This window comes from Pseudorasbora parva, chromosome 19 (genome assembly GCF_024679245.1).
Source record: "Pseudorasbora parva isolate DD20220531a chromosome 19, ASM2467924v1, whole genome shotgun sequence".
Classification (NCBI taxonomy): Eukaryota; Metazoa; Chordata; class Actinopteri; order Cypriniformes; family Gobionidae; genus Pseudorasbora; species Pseudorasbora parva.
In genome coordinates this window covers 32,536,691-32,549,239 of record NC_090190.1, presented here as the reverse complement: position 1 = coordinate 32,549,239, position 12,549 = coordinate 32,536,691, and the positions used below count along the sequence as shown (strand labels likewise).

Here is a 12,549-nt window from a genome sequence, read left to right as displayed (position 1 = left end):
TTCGTTTGACAATCTCCTCACAACATTCATTTGGATCTTTAATTTCACTAATCGTCTACACACATCACTGTCTGTTACATTAACAATCTTGTACAGCAAATTTGATATTTCACACCTGACCCGTTGTTTAAAGAAATATTCAGACAGGCAGTTAGAGCAGAGAAGGTTTCCCATTGCAGGATCAGCAGGTAGAATCAACAACGGCAGCAGCAGCCTCGACGGCTAACTTCCAGTTGTCAACGGCGTTGTAAATCACTTCCTCGCAGCTTTCATCCACAAGCTTCTGCCTCATAGAGGCCAGTTCTTCCACAATGTAGATCTCATCTCTTAGATCGCACAAGACAGATTCAACAGTACCTTGGATTCTTTGCAGATGAGGTGTTAGACCGAACGGCTTCAGCGTATTTGCTAAAATGTTTTTTAGCTCGGGCTTAAGCAGTTTTTGACTGATCTCGTCGTAACAGCCGTAAAAATAATAGGGAGCAGGTTCAAACAGACATGAGTGTCTTGTTTGCGACGGGTGATCCACTTCGCAGCCTGCACATTCCTTTTTCATTCGTTTATCGATCAGGTGTTCCAGAAGGACTGTAACGACGGCCTTAATGATTCTGTGCCCCGTTACACCAATGCAGCCATCCACACTATCCTCATCGGGAACCCCGGCGAGGGGTCCTGGGGGAGAATAGTTTGCGAGGAATGCCAGATTATTAAAACCCAGTTCTGTGCAGAGCGTAGTCAGCCAGGTGTTGCATTTTTGGTGATGACATCCATCTGTAGACAATGAAAGTTGTTCGGTGTTGAGAGGTGTAGCTTCGTTTTCTTGAGACATGATGCTTGAATGCTGTAGAGGCTTCTTCTGCGGCAGATATTTAATGTTTGTAGAATGTGGGTGGGGCTACATGAACACCACGCCTACTAGGAACGCACCATTCAGGGTGAAATAGCTTCACTTTGACGTTGTTGTAGCGATCAAACGCTTCACACCACTTAAACATCCTGTCTATTTTAAAAAATACATCTTCCAGCACAGGTACGTCTTTCCACTGAAACATAAATTTAATGCGATAGTATTTCAAATGATCCGCCTCAGATATGGGCCACGTACGCTCCGGCAGTTCCTTTCCAAAATCGCTTCCGAGTATGTACACATAATCTTCGGGGTGTTTGTTAACATGATCTCCGAGCAGTCTGAATCTCGTCCCCGTCAACCCGTTCCACTCGGCTATAAACAGGGGCTCGTCTCCTCCGTCTTTCAAATCGCGCCACACTTGTGTATAAAATAGAATCCATTCCTTTTCTGTGAAAACCAGTTTTGGGTCATCCGGTGTATTCGCCGTGTATCTATCATCGTTGTCGATATTGATCAACCTAACCTCTCGTGCGTTTTTGTTAAAATTGTAACTACACACACGAGTGCCCGTCAAATGAAAATCGTATTTGACATTATCCAGCGGTTCATGGAGAAACCTGGATAGGCAAGGCCCGTGTTTCTTTCTCGGGGCTAAAGATAGATGATCCATAGACTCGACAACGGTTCTCTCTGGAGTTTTAGGTGCAGATGCTTCAGCCATTGTTACAGAATAGTTTTCTATTTGAAAACAAAAATAAAAACACAAGCTGCTTTCTGTGTTTAGATAGACTGCTGAATTGCCCGGCCTTTTAAACACACACCGCAAGGAGTGTGGGGGGAGCAGGTGCATTCTCCAGCGCCGATGGGCGTGTTGGGGGCGGATACTGGGGGTGTGTCTTTACACACGCTCCCACAGCTCATTCCGCTTCTGCCATCGGAGAGAGAGGACGCTTTTACACCAAGCTCCATAAGAAAACATTGTTTTTTTCCTAAAGAAAACTCGTGTAAGTGAAATAACATTATTCATACTTTCTTTCTTTGATATGTTTAATACATATACCTTTTTGAACCTACTCTATAACTTGTCTTTATATTTACTTTTTTAAATGATTGAACATTGACTTTTTTAACAAGCTGTATGTATGTCAAAGAGGAAAACAAACTTTAACTTGTCTTTATCTTTAAACATACCACACCCTTGTATTTAACAGAGACGTTTTTAATGTTTTTAAACATCTAAAATGTATGTGAAATACAATCTTTGTTTAATAAAAACTGATTTCCATGATCTTATACTTGTCACTGCTATTCCTATGCCAAAACCCCACTCAAGAGTACATTTGAAACATTCTTTGATTGTTTTCAAACAGTTACGAAAACACACACACACACAAAGTTACCAAAACAGTCATAAATTCCTTTGAAAGGGGGGTGTATAGGAGGAGGAGGGTGGTAAGAAAACAGATGGTCAAACTGATAGTCATAAAACAGGTGTCCGGAAATTGTGTCCAGGAACAGGTGTCCAGTCCGGTGGGAGGGAGGGGGGGAAGGAGGGGGGGTTATGGAATTTTTATGACCCCATCAATCAATCAAATTTGACACATAGTCGCCTCTATTCTCTCTCAGGTGTCTTGGTGAGTGACCAAGGTGTCACAGGGTATAGCTAATTGTGGCTAACGTTGTCTCCATGTTTATCACACTGCAGTATCTTTAATAAATCATATTTAGCAATATTGCTGTCGACTTTGTTGTTTTTCAAGCATTCATGTAGATTGTCACCATCTATGCCAGCAACGTGTCTTAAAATAAATAATTTAGATCCCAGATTTTAAATGAATTGTTGTAGGATGTATAGCTTACATCTGTGATGGTCAGCTAGTCTGGATAGGTATAGCAATTCTGTGCATTTCTACACAACATAGTTTATCGTGAAATTTTGTAGAAATTGCAAGCTGATGTTTAATCAGTAACTGCTTTTAGACCTAGGTGTCCGCATGTTCTGCTTCTGCATATGTCAAGCGTTTGAGCCGTATATCTGAACAACATAACTGGACAGCTGAAATTCTGAACTTAGTCGGCTGTTATACTACTCACCTCTTAGTATTTCCGACGGACATAATGTAAATGAGCTCACATGTACTGTGGAGTACGTGTATGAAAGCAGTTAGTCTTTCGGCTGGGACGGGAATATGCTGTTCATGTAAATACAGTCATTGTAACAAGGATCTTTTATTGTCACATGGACAAACAAACACAAGAATTCACCACTGTGACAACTCAAACCTACTATAATAACGATAACGACCATCTCTATTTTCTTTTTCCACCTCTCAGACTACGTAAACCCACACTGAGAGCCAGGGCTGCAGCAGCGCCTATGTTTGTCTGTCGTTACGTCATATGACTCGTTCTCTGGGAAAAGGCGGGGTTTTGGAGCGTAGCTTAGAACAGGCACTTTTTTCTTAATTTCTGCCCGTGGGTGTTGTAAAACATATTTATTCTTATGTATGTCTTTTTAAATTTACATTTTCATACAATATTCTGTATAAATTAAGTTATAAACTTAAATTGAAAGATGGCCTTTAAGCATCTCTTCGAACTGTGGCATCATCGTAACCATGTGCCCTTATGCCAACTGTAGTCGAATAATTCGATGTTGAGGGCACAAAGACACATGAAGAAGGAAACCATTGCTAAGGCCACTGGCCACATACAGACTAGATATCATCTTGCTACTGCATGAGTGGACACCTTGAGTAATTTGTGATAAGCTTCACCATTACAGGATCGTGGAGCGCTCAGAGGGGTTATTCTCAAAGTTCATGTCCAGATGGCTATTTTGCCATTTAATTCCTTGAATTAAAATGTAGCCAAGAACAGCCAGACAAGATATTAAACCGTAAGCATCTAACTTTTCAAATAAGGTGAGGTTTGGTTTTCATATTAGAGCAATTTCAACAAAAAGCCATAAAATCATGAACACACAAACGTTTGCACGCGATAATAGGAACAAGAGAGAAAATGGTAACAACTCGCAGTGCTTGCACTCTTCATTCTAAAACGCAAGCACCCACTTATGATAATCAGGGATGGGCCTTGAGAAGGGCAGCACGCATTTCTTGCTGGATTCTTTCTCTTTTTTTCAACTTTTTGTGTGTGTGTAGAGAAAGGCAACGTGAAAAGGCTTTGTTTAAAACTAACTCCTAACAAAACAGGATAGTTTGAGAAGAAAAGTTTGTTTCAGCACCCACTGTACACAATGCGGTTCTGACAATAAAACCTGATGAGCAGGTCACAGGTCTATTTATAGCCTCTGATGTGCATCACATTCCAATGATGTCATCATCAGAGGTTATTTAAGCCAAATTCTTTGGCGTGTTTAACACGTGTTCACAACTGGTCAAACGAAGACGTTTTCCCCCATTGCGCTTACAATCAAGTACAGCATTGAGTGTAACATTTGAAAGGGAACAGTACACCAAGTATTTAAAAAACAGTAGGCTTTAGTTGACCTACTACACCTAAGATTCTGGACTCTGGAGTACGCATTTTACAATCCCATGAGGCCACAGGGGAGGATTTCTGAACGACAGTGAAGCAACGCAACTTATGCAGGTAAGTCACATGACTGTAACAACATGGCGGATCTAACTTCCGAAATGTTATTTATACTACCCACATTTATACTATATAGAACATACTTTTTTAATGGTCGCGAAGTAGGTTCAAATTCAAATGTATTAGACAATGTGTGATTTCGGACAAAGCGAAAATGTGCTACAGTTAAAAAAGGAAGCTAACATAGACTACTGAAGCAACAGAACAAGTAGGAATATGCAAATATTGATCCTTAGAAGTCATAAGAGGAGAAACAGTAAGCATACAGGGTATACATGCATAGGCTACTGTATGATCCTGGCTACACCACTGCTTGGAAGTGTATGGTGAAACATCACTATTAGTGAGAGCGATTCATCAGTTTCCCCATACAATATTTGGCATTGTTTCTCCAGAAAATTATCCAATTACATTGGAGATTTCTGATCAAACTGCTGCCCTATTGTAGGTTTTGGGATCAGGTGAATGGCTTTCATTGCTGGTGTTGTGCAATCATCCACTTACAGATGTAACTGATCCTTAACTAACCGATTACTCCGTAGGTCACTCCTTTGTTTTGCAAGAGCTACAGTGACTCCCCGTTTGATTTTTGTCTCTTACCTTTGCACATTCGCTCTATGCATTATCTGTACTGTGGCGCTGTTTAGGAGAAAAGTGTGGAGAGAATGACATGAATAAGAGTTTTTCATTGTATGAAGCTAGGCAGTAATCTCTTTATCTCTTTCTCTCTTATGCGTCAGGACAAAGCCTAATACTACACGCACACTCTTAGATGAACGCGGAGGTAGTGAGGCATTATGGGCAGGGTGGGCTATTGACCTTTTTGCCCACTATCCACAATGGCTGACTTTATGAACTGAGTGAAAAAAAATCTAGTTCTTTTTGTTTTCATATTTAAAACATTATTTCTTTAATGATCTCTAAACGTTTAAACCATCCAGTTTTTTAAATGTTTTAAAAACAATTTTCATGGTTATGCGAACACTAAGGGAACATTCCATTTTATAATTTTCAATTTTCATTCCATTCTTATAATTTAGAAAAAAATAGAGTGAGATTCATAATGGCAGAAATATGTTATTTTTACCATCACTCCCAATAGACGCTGTATTAGAAACTCCCTCACAGTGGTAAGTTGTTGTTTTTTTATTACCGCCCCTACTGTCGTTTAATTTTTTTTATATAGTAATAAAATAATTTAGTTCAGTTAGAGCACAGGCTATACAAATAAAACCTGAAAGTGTCTGTGTAATACAGCGGGAGTCAGATTTCATTTGTCATGAGTGGAGCTGACTGACAAGATGATCGCGGAAGATTTGGTTTCAAACCAAACTGTAAAAGTGCCTATTAAAGGAAGTGTGTAATTGTACTGTTTTGTTATTGTGCTTTTCATTAAGAATAATAGACTAATGAAATCACCATTCAAGCAACCCGTCCCCGAATTGGCGCTAATTCTAAACCGAAATTAAAATGCGCACGTTCGTCATTCATTCACGGCCGCACACATTTATGGCCGAACTGTCATTCACAGTGCGTGTCAACTGGCTAATTTTCAGTTCATTGGAAGCTCAACTTCCATAGGAATGAATTGAAAACACTCGCTTTGCTCCGCTCCATTATGAAACATATTTAAAGATATAGTGCTAGATAGCACCAAAAGTAGTTCCCCTATGATTACGAGCCAAGAACCATGTTTTGTGCTATATACCACCATTTTTTAAGAGTGTACTCCAGCTTTGAGTGTCACATGATCTTTCAGAAATTTTAATACGGTGATTTGGAACTCAAGTATTTCTTATGTCGAAAACATTTGTTCTGCAGAACTTTTTATTTAATTTTTGTTTGTGCTATTTTTTCAGGATTCTTTAATGAATAGAAATACCAAAATAACCTAATTTACTTCAAACAGATTTTTACAAATGTCTTTACTGTCAATTTAATGCATCATTGCTAAATCAAATTATTAATTTCTTTAAAAAAAAAACTGACTGACTTTTAAACAGTAGTTCAAATTTAAGCCTTTTTAAAGCACCAGTTTAAAACCGTCTGGCTAATGGCACATAGGTTAAGTCATTTGAGTTGGAGACCCCTGTTATAAAGGATTAATTTCCTGTCGGCTAATATAAAAATAGGCAGATGTTATATTATACCTTGTTTAATAGGCTGATTGGATTTCTGGAGAGTGTTGAGACACCTCTGTCTGCTGGCGCCACCTACGGGTCAGCGTTGGTAAAGCAGCAGGTTCTGTAGAGGTTAGTGAGTGCACAAACCAGAGCCATCGCCATGCTGAGCACATAAGACTGCAGCACACTGTCTGTCTCTTTCTAGCTGGCTCTCCATTCTTGTCAGTCTGATAAGACTACATAATACAAATGAGCACCACCCATGTCAGTACATCATAGAACCATTGAAAGGATTGAATAAAGATTGGATTGCAAGCATGTTGAAGTTGCAACCATCTCAACAGCACATGTTTAAAAGAAAAGTCCACCTGTCATCAGTTACTTACCTTCAGATCAGCAAAAACCTGTTTGACGTTTTTTTCTCAAAAAGATGTTAGCATTAGTCACCTGTATTGTTATTGCATTGAAAAAAAGATGTGAATGGCTGAGGTGAGGCTGTCATTCTGCCTGACCTCTGTCACCCAGATCCTAACTTGAATGGTCATAATTCAAGAATGCTTTAGAAGAATGCTTCTAAAGAAGATACTCAGAAGAAAATGACAGCACTTTAAAAAAAGAAAGTGTAAAAACGTTGTAGAAATTTAAAGCAAACATAAAAGTGTGCCAAGTGGACACTGACAAGACACTGAGGGGCTAACCAGGATAGCGAGCAGGTTAAAACCCCGGGTATACTTCACTTTCCGCCCCCGGACGCGCGTCTTTTAAAGTATGCTACACCACGGTAGCCTGACAAGCCAGACCCATATCAAGATGTTTGGTCTGGAAATTCACCCTTGACAGGGCTCAATCCGAGGGGCGGGATAAACGGGCGTCTTTCAAACTCCCTCTGCACATAATAGGATAGCGCTACAACCAACCAGAGCAACATAAAGCAGAGCTCGTTGAGAGATTAAACATTTGCTGTATCCGGTCGGCAAAACTCAGAACACATCTTCCCTTTTTAAGAATGACTTCATTGCCGTTCTTTGTTCTTTTCTGAGAGAAAGGCTTAACTCCAAGTCTTCCAGAGTCGCGGTCAAAGCTGATTCGAAAGACCGATGTTTGACAGCCTCTGTGTTTACTAGTAGCACGCAAGCGCAACTCTGCCGTCATTATGTTAAGCCCCGCCCACCAACTCTATACACGATGTGATTGGCCTGACCAGCTCAGAACTGTATTGAGAGTTGCTAGACGATACTCGTGGCAGATTAGATTTGCTCCCGCTAGGGTGCGTCTAGATTTCTAGGCTAACACCACGGATGCGCGCAGATGATCGCGTTCAACACGTGCGCAGTAAAAAAAAATTGCCACCTAGTGGACTCTTCTTTATTGCTGGCGCATGCGCTTTTAGATACGGACGGGGTGTGCAGGCCGCGAGCCCTCCACATGACAGAAATGACGTCATGCGGACGGTGCATGAACCTGAAGTATGTTCTACTTGCATAAGTCTCCCCTTAAAAATAAATAAATAATAATAATGGAGATTAATAATAATTGATCTCATTCAGATTCAACTTCGGCAAAAACTTTATATTAGCCGTATCCCAATATAGAAAAAAAAGGCTTTTTATTCTGATAGTGATACACAATAACGTTTTGTCTTCTCGGCATCAGCTGTAAATGAAAAACATGTGAAACTTATGTTTTTGTAAGCCAAATAATAAAATTGAATTGGGAAATTGTATTGCCTTTTTTAAACTTAAATTTCAGGAGTAAGTAGTTAAACTCTTATATTGTACAGAACAAGAATAAGTGCGCATATAAGCATGAGGACTGAATTAAACACATTTGGGACTATTTTAACAATCTGAGCAAATGGTCTAAAGCGCACAGTGCAAGTGAACTTAGGGCGTGTCCGAATCTACTTTTGCAAGTTTAACAATGGGGAAAATAGTTGGTTGAGCCCAGCGCATGGTCTAACATGGTTGTCCCTAGTCCCTTAATGAGTAATGGAGTGTTTTGGGCATAACAATAAACCAACCAGAGTCTCATCTCCCATTCCCTTTAAAAAAAACAGTTGGTGCTATTACGCCATGGCGGAGTCGCTATTTACAGGACAGAACTTGCAAGCTAAAAAAACTGAATGCTTCTCCAGAGAGGATTCCTTTTATTTTTTTATTTTTAAAAATGTTTGTGTGCTGCTGCGCATCCCTGTGTGTGTAATAAGTGTATGAGCGTTGTGGACCTGGTTATATGCACATATTACTAACACGCCCTTTAAATAATTAAACAAATATTGCACCATTGACTTTAGAACAGGTTTCATTTGGTCAATGCCATAGTCCATTTCAGGTGCCTAAAAATAGCAACGCGCCAACTACGTGCCTGAACACACCTCGTTTTCAGACCAGCACACCCATGGGGGGTGTCTCAACACTCATTTGCTATTTAAACAACGTGGCGCTGGCGCAGGACGTGAAAATGATAACTGCGTCGGGTTGAAACTAGCAAAAAACACGTGCCACATTGGGCCGGGTGTATGACAGGGCCCAGTGTGTAGGTGTTGTTGCCTATGATTAAAATGTCATCCCTGTTTTATAACCCCATGAAGTAACTGTCACAGAATGCATGAAATTAATCAGAATAGTACTAGACAACATTATGTACATGTATTCATTTCACCCAGTGGGTCACTGTAAAGTAGGCGCCCCTCGTGCACGTCCACGGTCATAATTCACTTCACATGCCACCATGACATCAAAAGGGGACTTTAAATTTGGCTAATACACATAACTCACATTTAAATAGCATCTGTAAATAGCAACCTTAACCACCCTACTTAACTAGTCAAATCTTGCATTGCGGTATCAAGGACATTTCTGTTTGCATTCCTAGTAAGCAAATCTGTTGCCCTGTTCTCCATTTCCAGTTGGTGAAATTGACACTTTCCTTTTTATTTTTATTTTTTTTACATGTGTTCTTGTTCTTAAATAATTTATTAGTTTCTTCGTAAACTTTCATCAACTAAAATTACTTATGGGCAGTAAAGCTTGAAGGTCTGACAATTTTTTACACCCACATAACACCCAATTTGAATGATATACATTAAATGAAGTGTAATGAGGGCTTTAGCAAAATAAAAAAAATCCTTACAATAATTCCTATAACAAAGTCTAAACAATAATAAAAAAACATTGTTAACAAAATAATAATAATTAAAATAATAATAATAATAATATTTAAATTCAATTAATTAACAATACAAATTTTAATATAATAATTAAAAAAAAGAATTCCTTAACAAATAAAATAAAATAAATAATTATAATAGCTTGACCAGCATTGTTTTAGCAGATCTACAAGTCAATTTTTTTAAATTGAATTTTAAATAAATTCTAAATAATTTATATATTAAATATAATAATAATAATATTTAAGAATAATAATAATAAAATGACTTGTATAGACACTGTGGAAGATTTACTGTTTTGTCCTTTGCAGGCAGTTTAATCCAACACTTAATGTAAACTTCAATGTTTAAAATACTGACACTGCTTCAGGATTCCAGGCCTCATATTCCCAGAATCACCCTCACAAACACCCATACACATGCATGCTGTAACCCCAACTCTTCAGTGGGCTCAGTGCCATGCTTTTTAATATCATTAACAGGTGGCTTTCTAAAATAGAATCAAGAAATGCTCACACACATAGCGACGCAAGGAGATACAACCATCACGCTGGCATGGAGACGCACACTGAAATCCCTCAGATACAGTCAGCAGGGCAGCCATGAAGTAACAATTGACAGACAGACACAGACCCAATGCCAACAAGCCTAAAAAAAATCATTGATATCATTATGCCCGGACATGGGCGTGATCTTTTTCAGACACAAACATCCCCCCACTCCCCAACTAGCGGTGTGCCATATCAAAGTCCTCCCTCTTTAAACCCCTCTTACGTACTTTCTGTCCATCTCAGAGAAAACCCCTCTGCAAACCGGCCTTCACGTATTCGACACTTAACAGGTCAGCTGCTTGTTTGTGATGTTGTGATTCACTGTAGAAGTACTTGCTTTGTCAACACAGTTAAGTTACAATTAAAAGGCATAATATTTGTTTTGTTGCAAAAAAAAGCTTTAATTCTTGACAGTCTTGAGCTTATGTGTTTCCTTTATTACTAATATGCCCTGGAATGCCTGACCATCAAGTCATGTTTCATGTTTTCTTCATGTTTCATGCCGTATTATGCCCTTGATTTTATTTTTATTTTTTTCAAATATGTTGTGGTTCGCACAGATTTTGGTTAGCTCTTTCTTCAAGCTAAGCCAGTTAAGAACTGCATGTAGATAGATGACATGTTGCACTCAGAGAAATTAACTCTATTGCAGCATAAATGGCATAAAAAGCATCTAAATACATTTGTAAGATTTACATTAAAAATCGAACAAGTATATCCTTTACTTGTTTACTTATGGTATGCTTTACTTATTATAAAAAATAATGTAACACGCATGTACATTGGCTATAAGAGGGGCTTAGAAATGTAAAAAAATTGCAATAAAAAGAGTTATATTGTGACATATTATTATAATTAAAAATGTATTATGTAATATAATGATTATATAAATGTTTTCTATGGTCATACATTTTCAATTATAATTTATTCCTGTGATGGCAATGGTGAATTTTTTATTAGTCTTCAGTGTCACATTATCCTTCAGAAATCATTCTAATATGCTGATTTGGTGCTCATAAAACATTTCTTATTATTATCATCAATGTTGAAAACAGTTGTGCTGCCTAACCACTTAAAGGGTTACTTCACCGATTAGCATATGGCGTTGTATCAGTAGAAACCCTGGAGTAACCCTGGCTAAAGACTACAGCCAGCAGAGGGAGCTATTTCCGCATGTTTTTAACCCGCGCATTCACTCACAGACAGCGCTCGGCTCAGCTCGCAGCTGCTGCAGGCACTCAGGTAAACGGAGTGGTGCAGAGGAAAGTGAGTGTTTCAAATTCTCAAATCTACCAAAGGCATGAACTGAAAACGCGCCAGTGGTCGCGATTACCTCAGCTCTCATCACGAGAGCTCATTCATCACAATGAAAGTAATCTGACTTCTGTAGCGTTTGTGCTGTGACACTCGCGCGGCAACTCTCTATTTATATTGAACAGACACGTTCAGTTTTTAATTGTGGTGTCTGTTCTCTAACTGAACTGATTTTATGAAAATAAATGCGGTGGGAAAGTGATCCAGTGATTCAGTAGCGGTGGCTTGAGGAGTGACCTCGTAGGGCAGAGAAGCGTTCTGGGAATTGTAGTCTTTCATCCTCATGAGGCAAAAATAACTGTTCTGTCTTTTCTCAGTTTAGAAAGCTTTTCTAAAATCACTTTTAGCAGTGTTTTATGGAACTTCAAAGGGTTTCCTGTAAAATGACACCAACATTTTCTTTTTAAAACACTGTATGTGTGTATGGGAAGCTTTTCAATTTAGGTAGGCCAAATCCAGGTGGAAACGGTACCAGAGTAATTTAGTGTAAATAAGTTACTTTGTGTAAAACAAATGGCAAAGAGAGGCAAGTCTCCAGAAAATAGACATTCTAAGCATTCAAATGGCACCACATATGAGGTCAGAGCTACTCCGAAAGGCTTGTTCAACTTCACCTAGCGATGCGCAGACCGATCATAGACAGTAAAAGAAATGGACAGAGCTATCCCATTGACTTCAACAGCGGAAAAATGAGGCCAATCAGAGGCACTCACTTCCTGATGGCTGACAAACTGCGCAGGCTCAGACTGAGCTTGACGACGTAGATGTGACGTAAGCAACCTGTCTGACAGTTGAAGGTCTTCTAGTAGTTGTGGAAAGTGAAATCTGAATCACATTGTTTAAATATTTTCTCCCGTTGCTTTTGGCTCACTATCGGCTTCTCCTTATTCTTCTCCCTAGACTTTATCGGACTTTATGTTTCCA

General features: G+C 39.0%; 2 protein-coding genes across 6 annotated transcripts in view; one reads left to right on the top strand and one right to left on the bottom strand.

Moving 5' to 3' along the window:
• Positions 1-12,549, top strand: part of cacng6a (calcium channel, voltage-dependent, gamma subunit 6a) — a 213,942-nt gene that overhangs the window by 175,155 nt on the left and 26,238 nt on the right. Inside the window, exon 1 of one of the 5 annotated variants that reach the window (XM_067426484.1) lies at positions 4,356-4,465. The exons of 3 other annotated variants lie outside the window; for them this stretch is intronic. The gene's annotated coding sequence lies outside the window, so the exon portion shown is untranslated. Of the gene's footprint in view, positions 1-4,355; positions 4,466-10,555; positions 10,602-12,549 lie in introns of those variants that run through there. One more of the 5 variants, XM_067426483.1, reaches the window with a different exon arrangement.
• si:dkey-14o18.2 (neuronal pentraxin-1) overlaps positions 1-12,549 on the bottom strand; it is an 86,493-nt gene that overhangs the window by 61,216 nt on the left and 12,728 nt on the right. The window lies entirely within an intron of this gene.